Raw genomic sequence first — 13,122 nt, 5'->3', positions numbered from 1 at the left:
CCTCCACCTGACCTGAAACCTAGGCAGACTGGGAGCCAGACTTTATTGGACTAGCCAACAAAGACTCAGCCTGATGGGGACCGGGCTCATTAATGTTAGGCCCCCGGGAGCCCATGGTTGATGTAAATGTGGGGGGCCAGAAGATCACTTTCATGGTGGACACCGGAGCAGAACACTCGGTAGTAACTACACCAGTGGCACCCCTTACAGGATGAACTATAACCATCATGGGTGCCACAGGGGATCGAGCCACAAGCCAACCCTTTTGCCAATCCCGAACCTGTAAGCTAGGTGGACACATTGTGTCCCATTAATTTCTATATGTTCCAGACTGCCCACTCCCTTTACTAGGAAGAGACTGGCTTCCAAAATTAGGAGCACAAATCTCCTTCGAATCTTCTGGACAGGCCACCATGAGTCTAAACCCCGCCAGACCTCAAATCATCCTTTGCCTCAACACACCCCAGGATGAAGAATGGAGACTGTTCGAACAAGGACACCTGGAGACAAACCCCGAGGCCCACCGGACTGCAGTCCCCAATGTATGGGCGGAAGATAACCCTCCCAGACTTGCCATCTGGCGAGCTCCAGTCATTATAGAACTAAAGGCTGGAACATAGCCACAATAGCAAAGGCAGTATCCGATCTCACGTAGAGCCCAAATAGGCATACAGGCCCACCTAGAGCAACTAAAAGAAGCAGGCACTCTAGTCAAATGCCGATCTCCCTGGAACACTCCACTGCTCCCAGTCAAAAAGCCCGACGGTGACTACCAATCCATCTAGGACTTGTGTGCCATAAACCAGGTTGCTCAGACTCTACACCCAATGGTGCCAAACCCATATACCCTCTTAAGCCAGATACCACCGGATGTTACCTGGTTTACCTGCCTCGATCTAAAGGATACCTTTTTCTGTATTTGCCTAGCCCCCATAAGTCAACCTCTCTTTGCCTTTGAATGGACTGGTATCAGCTTGGGATGGCAGATGCAACTCACCTGGACCAGACATCCACAGGAGTATAAAAACTCACCAATGATATTTAGTGAAGCCCTGCCCTCTGACTTGGCTGACTTCCCCAGGGAATGAACTGGCTGCACAGTTCTCCAGTATGTTGACAGCCTTCTCATCGCCAGCCCGACTAAGGAAACCTGCCGCCGAGCAACGGTCAACCTCCTGCATCACTTATCAAAAAGAGAATATCCAGCATCCTGGAAAAAGGCTCAATTATGTAGACAAGAGGTCAAATACTTAGGATGCATGATAACTCAAGAAATACGGGCCCTCAGCACCGAACAAAAGGCCGTGATAACTAACCTTCCCCGGCCCACCACTAAACGAGCTTTGTGTGAGTTCCCGGGAGCTGCAGGATTCTGTGGAATCTAGATGCCAGGGTTCTCAGTCATAGCCAGCCCCCTGTATGATTCACTAATGGGACCGGATAATCAGCCTCTACAATGGGAAGACAGACAAGAAAAGGCTTTCAAGGAACTCAAGGACTTACTTGGAAGGGCCCCAGCCCTAGGCCTACCCAATACCGGGAAACCCTCCTGCCTGCATGTTCATGAAAAGAACAAAATTGCCTTAGGACTTCTAACCCAACCAATAGGCCCTTGGGAAAAGCCCACTGCATATCTGTCAAAGAAATTAGACCCTATCGCCTCCATAAGGCCCCCTTGCCTACAGGCCTTGGCAGCCGCCACACTTCTCATCAAGGAGGCTGACAAGCTCACTTTAGGACAACAGCTCACAGTAAAATTTCCCCACTCAGTGATCACTCTTCTGAACAGTCAGGGTCAGAAATGATAGCAAATGCCAAGCTCACTCAATATCAAGTGCTACTTCTAGAAAATCCTCACATAAATCTACAGACTGTGCAGGCCCTCAACCTGGCCACATACCTCCCAACGGTGGAAGGGGAACCAGAACATAATTGTCTGGAAATCATAACTGAAGTCTACACTACCCAGCTGGACCTGCAAACGCTAGTCCCTGACAAACGCTGACCTTACCCTGTACACTGATGGTAGCAGCTTCCTAAGCAATGGCCTAAGAAAAGTGGGTTACGCCATTACCATGGCTACAGAAGTCCTAGAAGCTAAAGCACTCCCTGTGGGATGGCCAGCTCAGAGAGCTGAACTCTGGGTCCTCATCTGGGCACTCTTACTAAGGACAAAAAGATCAACATATATACTGACTCAAGATATGCCTTTGCCACTCTACATATACAGGGGAAATCTACAAAGAAAGAGGACTCCTCACATCCAATGGAAAAACCATCAAGAACAAAAATGAAATCCTCCAGTTGTTAGAAGCAGTATGGGTGCCCTGGAGCTTAGCCGTCATCCACCGTTGGGGACACCAAAAAGGAGATGCCGAGCCAGCTATAGGGAACTGCTTAGCTGACCGGGCAGCCAGGGAAGCTGCCCAAGACAGACAAACTGCCATTAAAGCATCTGTTACTCCCTCCTTACGAAACCCTACTTATACTGCAGCTGAAGATGACTGGGCCAAAACCAAGGGAGCCATTCACCATCCCCAAGGGTGGTGGACCCTCCCAGATGGGCACTTATTCATTCCAGCAAACCTCACCCCCATGCCATCACTGAACAACATTCAACTTCACACTTGGGAAAAACAGGGCTTGAAAAACTACTGGCAGAACGTTTCTACATCGCCAGACTCGCAACCTTATGCAAGTCGGTCACAGATTGGTGTGCCATTTGTGCTGGACACAACCCTAAAAGTGGACTTTCCCGGCCCCCTGGAGTACAGCACACAAGGACAGCTCCCTTCAAAGACCTGGAAGTGGACTTCACAGAGATGACTCCTTACTGAGGTATAAAATACCTGCCAGTTCTGGTCTGCACCTTCTCAGGGTGGGTGGAGACATATCCAATCCATACAGAGAAGGCCAGAGAGGTCACCAGAGTACTCCTCCAGGAGATCGTGCCCTGGTGCAGGATCTGCTTACCATACATAGTGACTGGCCCAGCCTTTATCTCTGAAGTTCTATGAGACCTAACTTCAACCCTCAACATCTGGAAACTCCACACAGCCTACCAGCCTCGGAGCTCAGGGAAAGCAGAGCATATGAACCATACCCTCAAGGAAACCCTATCCAAATTACATGCTGAGACCTCCTTAGGGTGAACAGATCTACTTCTCTTAGCAGTACTCCGCTCCTGCTATACTCCTCAGAAAAATGGATTCTCCCCATTTGAAATACTCTATGGCAGGCCACTCCCAATGTTGTCTTCTTTTCCGGACAATCTTAACATCTTAGGAGACACGTGCCTCCAGGACCAACTGTTATCCCTGGGAAAAATCATCAAAGAATTACACACCCACATATTAAAAAGGGCCCCTATATCCCTAGGACACCTTGTCCATTCCTTCCACCCTGGAGATGAGGTCTGGGTAAAAGACTGGAAACATGAACCCTTTCGCCAAACCTGGACTGGCCCACATACAGTAATTCTCATAACTCCCACTGCCCTCAAGGTTACCAACATCACACCATGGATCCACCATTCACGAGAGAAAAAGGCAAACCCAGACCAAGCTACCTGGAGCCCCACATCCGTCACCATCAAACCCTCTGAAGATCACTCTAAGGAAGGGCCCCTAAACTCTAAAGTACATCCTTTCCTTTCTCAACACAACTGGAGCCTCACGTTATGGCTACTAAGTTTCCTCTGCCTCCTCCTGCCAGGGACCCCCACTAACCCAACAACATACGACTGGAAATTAACCCAGACTTTGGAAGGCCAGGACAAAGTCCTTCATAACCAGACCACTGGCAAGTGTCCCACCTTCCAGATATCCCTACGTCAACTCCTGGCTCCATACAAGGAACAAGTGCTTGAAGGGAGGCTATGTAAAGAACAGGGACACCAGACATACCTTTGCCCAGACCAGGGATTAGAAAAATGCGGGGAAAACTTTTGTGACCAATGGGGTTGTGAGACCATAGCCCTATGGGTGACATCAGGCAAGCTTTGAGTCTCCCCGGTTTACATGTCGCAGGCCAACCAAACACTCACAATTACCCCCCCAGAACTGTGGAGGCTCCTACTGGGACTGGCCTTGACGCCGGGGACTGCGTTTGTATGTTCCCAGGAAGGACTCCGGAACAACTTCTCACTCTCCGCCCGGACGGACACCCTCCACAGCCCAGATTCTCTTCTATAAACCCCATTGCCCCGGGGCCAACCATTCAAAACTATACTTGTCAGCTCTTAAACACCTCCTACCACTTATGGCTCAACTCGACCTATTCCCCTACTGGTTCCGCCTGCTGGGTCTGTCTCCCCTTGCCTGGATCGGCTTTCTTCAGTATCCCCATCCCTCCTATCTAGCTGTTGCCCAATAATACAAGCCCTATGAATTTTGGCCCTGTACAAAACTCAGTCCCGCTGCTTCCAGCTAACAATTTAACCTGCTTTGTTCCCCCAGGCTGCACCGAGGCCCCAGACCCGGGCTGCCAGAACTTCACAGCTCCTCTACCATACTGCACCCCACCCCCAGGCATCTTCCTCTCCCGTGAAAACAACCTTCTCTTTAGGTGCCGCAACGAAAGTAACGCAGTAACGCCCCTTCTGGTTGCATACTTGTGTTTTTGTCCCCCTCTGCCTCACTATACTTAGATTTCCAGTTCCAATCCCGAGTCTCTCTTCACCACCAAAGCTGACGGGCAGTAGTCTTACCATTCCTCCTGGGAGCCGAAGTCTTTGCCAGCATACCTACTGGGGCATGGGGCCTTGGGACTTCCCTTAACCTTTACTTCAAGCTTTTACAGAAACTCAATGATGACACGGAACGCATTGCAGATTCATTAACATCCCTCTAGACACAACTCTCCAGTCTGCCGGCAATAGCCCTCCAGAATCGGCGAGCCCTATATCTCCTCACTGCTGAGAAGGGAGTAACCTGTCTCTTCCTACAGGAGGACTGCTGCTACTACGTCAACCAGTCCGGGATCATCCCTTCCAAGGTTCGCGAGCTCCGGGAATGCATCCAGCGTCGTCGAGAAGAACTCACGTCTTAGGGTTTCAACCCACAATCATGGACATCCTGGCTATTACCCCCCAGCAGGCCCTTTATTGTCCCTAATCTTCCTAGTTACCCTCGGTCCTTGTCTCCTCATCAGCTTCATCCAGTTCATCAGTAATACTGTCTCTCAACACACGACAGCCTGTATCCTCGCCCTCTGAGGATACAGTCCCTTAAATCTAGATAATGATGATCTCTAGGGTACCCCTGCTGATCATCAAAAGGGGGGACATGAGGATAGAGACCCTCGGGCCCCAGCCCCTTCCTGTCCCCTGCTCTCCATTGCTCCTGCTGAGGTGGAAGAAAAGACCAAATGGCCATCCTGTTTGGTTAAGAAAAAAAAAAAAAAAACAAGTCCCCTGGGATGATTTAGCAGTCTCCTGAGACGCCTCCACATAGATCATGCTTCCACATGAAGTGGGCCAATCGGCCCTGAGGGACAGTGAAATCCCGTTACCATCCCCCATCACCTGTAACCATAAAAACTCACTCCTAACCCTGTTGGGTGCTCAGCCTTTGGGAAACGATCCCACTGAGCCCGCCAGCAAAAATAAAGCTGTGTACTCCCAGATTTCCGTGTGCCGCTTGAGTTTCCTTGGTCGCTTCAGATTTTTCTGCAACAAGAGAACACTGCAGAAGTCTTATGAAGTAAGATTTACTGTATGGAGGGGGGGCTGGAAGGCCACAGGAGAAGGGAGGGCATTCTAGGTTTTAAAAAAACCACAATTTATCTCAGTTGTTAAGTGTCTGTCTTCAGCTCAGGTCATGATCCCAGGGTCCTGGGATCAAGCCTCACGTCGGGCTCCCTGCTTGGCAGGAAGCATGCTTCTCCCTCTCCCACTCCCTCTGCTTGTGTTCCCTCTCTTTCTGAGTCTCTCTGTCAAATAAAAAAAAATCTTTAAAAAAAAAAAAACCCACAGAAACAAACAAACAAAAAAACCCCACCATTTATTTTTACCATTCTTCTTCCACTGTCTGGATACCATGAATCATGGTAAACATGAGACACTTGCCTGTGAGTTACTATGACTCCGCAGTCTTTCTAAAACAACGTGGATTTCTTGTCCCTTTACTCACCTTCAGCCTTTGAGCAATGTTACTTCCTGAAACTGTCACTTTTCTAGCTCATAGCATCAATAAATCTTCAGTAGGTGTTTTTCCATTTTAGAAAAATACATAAAAATGTAAGACCACAAGAGAAAGAAAATCTTTAATAGTACATATAGGGGGGGAAACATGGAAGAGGAATCTGTATTCATTCTACTAACTCGTTCAACATATACTCATTGGAACTTATCCTGGTTGAGACACTGTATAATACTTAGGGCTAGGAATGGGACATTGACCCCCACCCCGGTATCTCTGCCCTTAAGGTGTTCAGTCAATCTGAGACAGGCCTGAAGATAACTTATTGAAATGTAATAAGACATTTCCCCCAAATGGACTAGCATGCCACTATTAAGATATGTAATACTTAGGTATTTACTGACATGAAAAGTTGTTTATAAAACATAAAGCTACAAAAGCAAGTATAAAACTTAGATACAAGATGATCCTACTTTGGTGATTTCACAAATCATAAATGTCTCTCTGTAAAATATATATTTACAAAGAAAAGATTAAAAAAAAACAAAAAAAAGATTTAAAAACAAAACAAAATCTAAATGAAAATATTATTATGTGTGGGTGGTGGGAGTATGGATGCTTTTTTCTTTCTCTTTTTTTTTTGTTATCTACATTTTCCAATTTTATTCATCTAACTTAAAAGGCATTGAAATGCAGTATGATGTTACACCGAGTATCAGAAAGTACAAAGGGGCTGGAGAAAATACCTAAGTGTTTGGGTGTGTCAGAAAAGGCTTCCCAGGAGAAAGGGGATGAAACCAAAGGCAGAGCAAGCATATTACCAAGTTTACAACTGGGACTATATATCCATCGGGCGGAAGAGCATCAAGCGTAGAAGGACTTTGGAATTAAATAAAGATAGGAGACAGGTTGGATTGACACAAGGAAGTAAAAAGTACCTATAATACCCAGATAAACATTTCCAACTGTCACAGAACTTGGAGAAAGAGAAAACAGACAGGTGCCAAAGGAACAGAGTAAGTCTACTGACTTATTTATCTACCTCTTCACCCAGACTAATGGGCATAAACAGCAGGGCTGGTCTGTGTGGGTTCTCTGCAGCATCCCATTCTCTAGGTTGGAGGAATGAAGCCAAATCTTGACTCTTAAATTAGGCCAAGTAGATAAATTAAGGGAAAAGAAATCAGGAGAGGGATGAAACAAGGGAAAAATGAAAACCGACAGAAATTAAAAAAAAAAGAATGTCAGTTGCTATAACAGAGATAAAAGATACTTCAAGAAAAAAAAATTTAAAAATCAGGGACACCTGTGTGGCTCAGTCGGTTAAGCTTCTGCCTTCAGCTCAGGTCATGATCCCAGAGTCCTGAGAGCTAGCCCCACAGCAGGCACCCTGCTCAGTGGGGAGCCTGCTTCTCCCGTTCCCTCTGCTGCTCCCTCTGCTTGTGCTCTCTCGCTATCAAATAAATAAATAAAATCTTTTAAAAAAATCAAAAGTTCATGCTAAGAGAGGTGACACATAGAAAGTTCAAATGTATGCCATTCTATAAATATTAATCAAGAAGGGGAAGGAATGTCCTAGTGTGAGCAATCTGATGATAATGTGGCTACCACAGGACCAAAAACACTGTAGCACTGCTTTGGTAACATATTTTAATTAAGGTGCTTTGTTATGGGGGGAAAAAACAAAAATAGGTGGGGAATAGCACTAATTTTCACTAAGTCGGTATTTTTATTCATGTATGTACTTGGGTGACACAGTAGAAATGATTTGGTATTATGCTCCCTGTATGCTACAACCTCTTCTCAAAAATAGTCACCCTATACTGTTAAAAGTGACATTCATTTGGAAGGAATAAAGAAACTGGAATAAAGTAAATTATTCCAATTTTTATTTGTGACAGTCCTGTCCTTCTGATTTCATCAGACTTATTTTCTGATGTGTTTCTTGGGTTTAAAAATAATTACAGTTGCTCTAATGTTTAGAGGAAAAGACAACTGATAGTAAGTATTTTACCAACAGTCAAGAAAAAAATTCCATGATAGGTGCAATCAATGAAAACAGTCTATTCATTGGTTTCCCTTTTCTTCCATCATTTTCAGGATTACCCTCATTTCAACGGAATAATTTCTTAGTTATTCCCTCAAGCATTTTTCCCTCCCTCTGTGCCAAACTATGTAACCAGTAGAGCTGTTTACACATTAAGTCATTTTGGTATAAAGTCAAAGGATCGAGACTGGCTCAGCTCTTTAACTCTTGTTATAAAACCAGAACCCAACCCTGTAAAAATGCAACTGAGACTAGCATGATTGTTATAAATTATTGATAATGTGGATTCTATATGGAACTTATAGGACAGGGCTTAGTCCAGAAAGTAAATAGCAGATATTAAATTTTAAAATGTTGCTAAATAAATGAGAAGCCACACCTTTCGTATTAAATTTCTCGATGAAACAAACAAAACTGACAATAAACAACAGGAAAGGAAGGAGGTAATAAGATCACATACATGCAGAAACTGTTTAATTGCTTTAATACTTTTAAAAAAACTCAAGAAAAATCTTTTTCTGGTTAATTTCTGTATCCTAAGCTCTCATTTCCTATGTCCTTGGTGTTGGCATTGACCTTTTGAGTCCAATCTCCATTATAAACTTTTCATACGCCAATGATATCTACTTCTGAAACCTACCTTTGGGCTCTGATAACAGAAAGATAGCTACCTTTTGTGAAGGCCTTACCATAGGCTGGGCAGTTTCAACAGCTTAACAGGAATTAGGATTATCTGATCTTCATACTGGCCACTTTGAGTCTTCTTCTACTTTTTTTAAAAATTCAATTTAGTTAACATACACTTATTATTAGTTTCAGGGGTAGAATTTAGTGATTTTTTCAGTTGCATATAACACTCAGTGCTCCTTACTTCAAGTGCCATCCTTAATGCCCATCACCTAGTTAACCCATCCCCCACACACCTCCCCTCCAGCAAACCTGTTTCCTATAGTTAGACTCTCTCATCGTTTGCCTCCCTTTCAGTTTTGGTCTTATTTTGTTTTCCCCTTCCCCTATCTTCCTCTGTTTTGTTCCTTAAATTCCACATATGAATGAAATCATATTGTATTTGTTTTTCTCTGACTGATTTATTTTGCTTAGCATGATACCCTCTATTTCCATCCACATCATTGCAAAAGGCCAAGATTTCATCCTTTTTGATGGCTGAGTAATATTCCATCATATACACATATCACAATTTTATACATTCATCTCTCGATGGACAGACATCTTGGCTCTTTCCATTTTTTAGCTATTGTGGACATTGCTGCTATAAACATCAGTATACATGTGATCCTTCAAATCGCTATGTTTGTACCCCTTGGATAAATACCTAGTAGTACGATTGTTGGGCCAAAGGGTAGACCTATTTTTTACTTTTTGAGGAACCTCCATACTATTTCCAGAGTGGCTGCACCAGTTTGCATTCCCACCAACAGTGTAAGAGGGTTCCCTTTCTTCCCTATCCTCACCAACATTTGTTGTTTCCTGACTTGTTCATTTTAGCCATTCTGACCGGTGTAAGGTAGTATCTAATTGTGCTTTCGATTTGTATTTTTCTGATGCCAAGTGATATTGAACATTTTTTCATGTGTCTATTAGCCATTTGCATGTCTTTTAAAGAACTGTCTGTTCATGTCTTCTGCCCATTTCTTGACTGGATTATGTGTTTTTTGGGGTGTTGAATTTGGTAAATTCTATACAGATTTTGGATACTAGCCCTTTATCTGGTGAGTCATTTGCAAGTATCTTCTCCCACTGAGGTTGACTTCTAGTTCTGTTGATTGTTTCCCTTGCTGTGCAAAAGCTTTTTATCCTGATTAGGTCCCAATACTTTGTTTCTGCTTTCGTTTCCCTTGCCTTTGGAGACTGTTTAGTAAGAAGTTGCTGTGGCCAAGGTCAAAGAAGTTGCAGCCTGTGTTCTCCTCTAGGATTCTGATCAATGCCTGTCTCATATTTAAGTATTTCACCCATTTTGAGTTTATTTCTATGTATGGTGTTAGAAAGTGGTCCAGTACAAATGTAGAAAAAATATTTAAAAAAAAAAGCAAGTCTGGTCATATTTACCAGATGCTGACATTTTGGAGCATTCTTTCATCAGTAGACTTGGTACATGCAGAGGGAGAAGCCTGCTCGGCTGGCTCACAAACTGAGCTGCCCTTGTAAAGAAGCTCCTGCCAGGAGGTGGGGTTTAGTGTAGGGGACTCCAGCCTCCACTGGAGATGCTGTGTTCCTTTCTCAAGTCAGACTGTGCTGGGGGGTGGGGCATAGTGGAGGAAGAAGAATATGGTGTCACCCAGCCCTCTTGTCCCAGGGAGCGGAACTACCAGTCACTACTTTTCAGGAGACCTTCTCATAAAAGCGTCCAATCTCCTGTGGCCTGGGCTTTCATCAGTTCCCTGCCCTTAACCTGTCTGTTTCTGGGCCATCAGCACACCTGGCACCACAGAGCTCCTATATTTTATCTCTGGCTGGTGGCTGGGATGCAAAACTCCCAAGTTTTAAAGGGCCTGGCAAGGTGCAGGCCACTCTCCAACCCCAGAGGAGAGCCTCGCAGCATGGCCAGCACAGTCCCGTCCCTGAAAAGCAGTTGCACAGTGCATGCATGGAGGCCAGAGTTTACTGTAACACTCAGTGAAAACCTGGAACCAGATTATCGGCTGTCTATGTGCAACTCAGTCCCCTAGTCCATCCTATCCCAGAAAAGCAGTCAGAAAGAGGCTTGAATCTACTGTGGCAGACACTGGAAATCAGCAGCTGGTTTGTCTGTGATCTGCCCGTGTCTCTGCTCTCTGCTCAGCTCTGCCACAGAAAAGCAGCCACTGGGCGTGCACACAGAGGTTTAAGCCTATTGTGGCTCATGGTGAAAATTTAAGAGGTTTTCTGCCCTACACACACACATCTGACCCTGCTGTTGACCACTGCTCAATGGCTCCTGGCTGGCCTTTTGTCCTTGGAGAGGCAAAATACACTCTTTCAAATGTACTCCAGGAGGGGGAGCGATCTTTCCCCAGCGACACAGGGGATCTCCTCACTGCAGCTTATCCTGAGGTCCCTATCCTGCGGTCCCTATCACTCAATTTCTCCCTCTCCTGACTCTGTTCCACAAAAAGGGTTCCCTTCCCATCAGGGCCACAAGGCTTTCCTCTTCAATTCACAGCTCTGAACCTCACATCTACTGCGTTCTCCCTCTGCGGAGATTTTTTCCTTAATCCTCAGATCATCTTCCTAGTTGTTCACAATAGCTGGATGTTGGTCTAGCTGTGATCAAAAGACAAGGCAAACACAGGGTTACCCTACCACTCCACATTCTTAACTACCTCCACACCAGTTACTATGACATCCTTAGTCTCATTTTATAGCTGAGACACAGGGACTAACGGATTTAGATAAGAAAATTGATCAAGGCCCTGGGGTTATTAAAGTAGCGGATTGGGGATTAGGGAGATGGCAGATTGGTAGCAGTTGAGCACTAAGTGGCCACAGACACCACATGCACGGGTTATGAAACCTCCTATTCTCAAATGCTATTAGTGAGTCATAGGGAGCTACTCCAAGAATCACAGCTATGGAACTGTTTGTTTAAAATAACCTTTTGTGAATTAAAATTTGTTTCCACTCTGAAAAAGTAATCTCTTTGTAATCAGAGGTTTCCAAAATGTGTTTCCCACCTTTCCACTGAGTCTTTAACCTTTTTCAGTTGTATCTAGCATCCCAACAGCTTAGAATTAAGGGTTGTGGGTACAGGTTCTGATGCAATTCTCTCACTGTTAACACGGGGAGGATAATAGTACCTGCCTCACTGGAGGTTTTAAAGACTAAGAGAGAGAATATACCTCACCCACTAAGCAATAATGTAGCCAACCACACAGTTATAACAGGTACAATTCTAAGAACTTTACATGGACTAACTCCTTAATACGCAAAGTAAACGTATAAGGAAGGTACTCTTAGGATCCTCATTTTAGAGACAAGAAAAAGGGTTTAATGAACTTGCCAAACATACAGAGCTGATATCAGAGCCAGGATTCTAACCCTGAGTTCATGCTCTAAACCATGACACTGTACAGCCCCTACTATGCCCACAGTGAGGGTTTAATAAAATGTTAGCTCTCTAGACAGCTCACTCAATGCTCATGAGAAGAGGCCTTACTAACTTAATCACTGAATCATCAGAAAGTGAGACTGGTTTCTAGTCTTCCCCACAGCATGAGAAGACAGCAGTTTTGCTGCTGGGTGGTTATAAGGACAGAGTCAGTTCACCAAGGCTAGCCTGGAACACCAGCTCAGCAAGCGTCCAGAGTGAGCAGTGTGGGTGGCGGGGGGGGATCTTCACAGCCAAGAGCTCAATTTTCTAGTCTAGGCTCTGCCACATGTTTTCTATGTGACCTTGATCACAGCATTTAACTTGTATTGCTTCAATTTCTCTTCTATAAACCAAGGGTAAAAGACAGAATGACTGGAATGGCTCTGAAATTTCAGGATTCTAGGACACAGTCTGAACAAGTGTCCCTGTTAAAATGCCAGTGGTGCAACGTGCCAGTGGACTACTCATACTTCATACAGTGATGAAGGCATTCAGAACTCCTTCTTAATATTTATGGTGTACAAGAAAATTGTTCGGGGAGGATGTTTCAGAAAAGGAAACATTCTTTTTCCTTTTCCTTCCCGAAAACAAACATTTCTAAGTGTCCTAATTTTTTTTTCAAGGATAGTGATTGATGTCCATATCTAGTTGTCCTAATTGATTTCCAACAAAACTCCCCTTGGCCAAAAAGGACCTGAGATACTCTATGCTTCCGAAGGACAAAAATGAATCAGGAATCTCAAGAGTATTCTTCCTAAAGAACAAGACAATTTAATTGGCCATATATGAAATACCTATTTGGAAAAGTAGTTACAAATCATTTTACTGTGGACTTCCTTTCTTACCAT

Source organism: Martes martes (genome assembly GCF_963455335.1).
Source record: "Martes martes genome assembly, chromosome: 10".
NCBI classification, from domain to species: domain Eukaryota; kingdom Metazoa; phylum Chordata; class Mammalia; order Carnivora; family Mustelidae; genus Martes; species Martes martes.
Note: the sequence above shows the minus strand (reverse complement) of the source record.